Source organism: Palaemon carinicauda, chromosome 11 (assembly GCF_036898095.1).
Source record: "Palaemon carinicauda isolate YSFRI2023 chromosome 11, ASM3689809v2, whole genome shotgun sequence".
In the NCBI taxonomy this organism is placed as follows: Eukaryota; Metazoa; Arthropoda; class Malacostraca; order Decapoda; family Palaemonidae; genus Palaemon; species Palaemon carinicauda.
Window position 1 is genome coordinate 160,811,280 of NC_090735.1, and position 2,500 is coordinate 160,813,779.

Here is a 2,500-nt window from a genome sequence, read left to right on the forward strand (position 1 = left end):
TATACGTTGAAGTATAGTGTTATTGTTCAAATTCTTTTACTTCGAGTTTTAACCTTGACTAACTTCGACATTTCGTAGACTGTCGAAATTCTTAATTCGCCAAGATCATAATGGAAGTACAGAAGCTCAAAGACATCACCTACGTCACTACAGCAAAAGGCAAAAAGAATATTAAGCCAAATTATAGAGTTCCTAAGACAGTTGGCTATTTGTAAAATTGTTGTAATACAAATTGGTAAAAAATAAGTTTAATACTTTAAAATTTTTCGTAGAATTACTCTCTCTCTCTCTCTCTCTCTCTCTCTCTCTCTCTCTCTCTCTCTCTAAATTGGCGCTAGGAGTATTGCTTCAATATTTATGAAATGTTCTAAAGTTGTGGAAGTGATAATTCAAACGAATAACGCAAGGCAAAGGAAAAACAATGATCTACGTTATGACTCCGGTTGGTACGCTAAGTGCATTACCTTTTACGCAAGTATGTTTAGTACTCTATAAACTGCAAGTTTTGTAAACATAAATATATAAGAAAAAAGCTATATGGTTTCAAAGCACTTATTCTTGATGCATATCAAGAATTTAACATTGTTTTATGATATCTTGCACTTAAAAGATACAGCCTTTGGGTATGTACGCTATTATTATCATTATTATTACTAGCTACTAAACTACGCTATAATCCTAGTTGGAAAAGCAGGATGCTATAAGCCCAACGGCTTCAACACGGAAAAATAGCTCAGTGAGGAAAAGAAATAAGGAAATGAATAAACATATGAGAAGTAACAAATAATGAATATAAATTACCTTAAGATCAGTAATAAAGTTAAAATAGATCTGTCATAGATAAATTATAATGGGAGATTTACGTCAGCGAGTTCAACATGAAAAGATTAACCGCAAGTTTGAACTTTACTACAAATTTCACCTATTTAAGTGGTTGATAGGGAAAATCATTCCACAATCTGGTTCCAGCTGGAATAAAATTTCTAGAATATTGTGTAGTGTTTAGCCTTATGATGGAGAAGCCAAGACTATTAGAATTAACTGCATACCAAGTACTGCGTAAAGGATAGTAGTCTGGGAATATCTGAATGTAAAGGACGATCAGAATAATGAAAATATCTTATGCAATATGCATAGATAGCTAACTGAACGGAGGTGCCAGAGATTAATATATAAGTTTTTGTTCTACAAATTAACATAATTTCTATTTCTTCCAAAAGTAAATGTTTTTCTCTTTATATTTAAATGTCACTTAAAATTCCACAATAGCAATATTTTTTTTTTTTGTAAACTTACTTATTTGTTCTCGAAGATAAAATTATTATACAACGCATGACTTGGCAACACTGTCAGCAATTTATTCGTTTGATTCGATGATGGATCAAACATAGTGACATTATTTGGAACATGCAAAAAAAAAAAAAAAAAAAAAAAAACAGTAAAATTAATCCCACAGTTAATAAACGCGGTACAAATTTCCAGTAAGAGAAATCAATTATAATTATTGCCATCTTTCTTATTTTGCATCCATTCTAATGAAAGAAATCGGAAAGGCCATATGTTTGCTAAGTAGCCTACGTTTCAGGAGGAAAGAAGGGCTATTTACTATTTACTGTCTATAAAAATGAGAAGAGAATATGGAGGCAAAAAACGAAGGGCATATAGAAATGTGTATGAAAACTGCCGAGGAAGCAAAAGGGAGGCTGACATAGACTTACTGTAGTCAATTCTTTTTAGTTAAGCAGATTCGCACAGACTCGCAAGGGTGCCCTTTTAGCTCGGAAAAGTTTCCTGATCGCTGATTGGTTAGACAAGATAATTCTGACCAATCAGAGAGCAGGAAACTTTTCCGAGCTAAAAGGGTACCGCTGCGAGTCAGTGCAAATGTGCCTCATTAAGAAAAAAAAATGAGTATAGTTACATTACTTGCTGGACTTCTACTGGAATCTCCTATCACCCCAATATTTTGATTCAATTTTTCTTCAATGAATCACATCTTGAAAAAAAGATCCTACAAGGGGTCATAGCGTTTCTTCATAGTATATAAATAATTGTATTTCTAATAGCAATAATGTTGCGTTATATACAAACACCTAAGTGCAAGAAGAATAATATCAATTAATAGTGGCTGCGTACCTCTAAAACCTTAAAATCTATTAATTTTCTAGTGTATGCGGGTCTTGCCTGAAAGAGAATAAAGCAAAAACGAAGTAAGAAGCTATAATGATAATATAATAAAATTGCAAGAGGTTTTTACAAATGTCACTGCTCGTAAACAATGCGTTTGCCCAAATCGCCAACTTGTCATTTACTCAAAGTGTGTCGCAGATATCCCAATCAATTTAGGAAAGGCGAGTAAAAAAAATGACCCAAAACTCTCGATCATTATATACAAGTAAATGAATGAATATAACATGGAAGTGCTTAATATTTGGGCGAAAATTGACGTCACATTAGTTAAGATCTAAGAGAATAAATAATTGAGGCAAGACCATTATAC

The 2,500-nt window shown here is 32.6% G+C and overlaps 1 protein-coding gene across 1 annotated transcript in view; it reads right to left on the reverse strand.

Annotated features, from left to right (window-relative positions):
* Positions 1-2,500, reverse strand: part of LOC137649547 (degenerin-like protein asic-1) — a 198,291-nt gene that overhangs the window by 192,646 nt on the left and 3,145 nt on the right. The window lies entirely within an intron of this gene.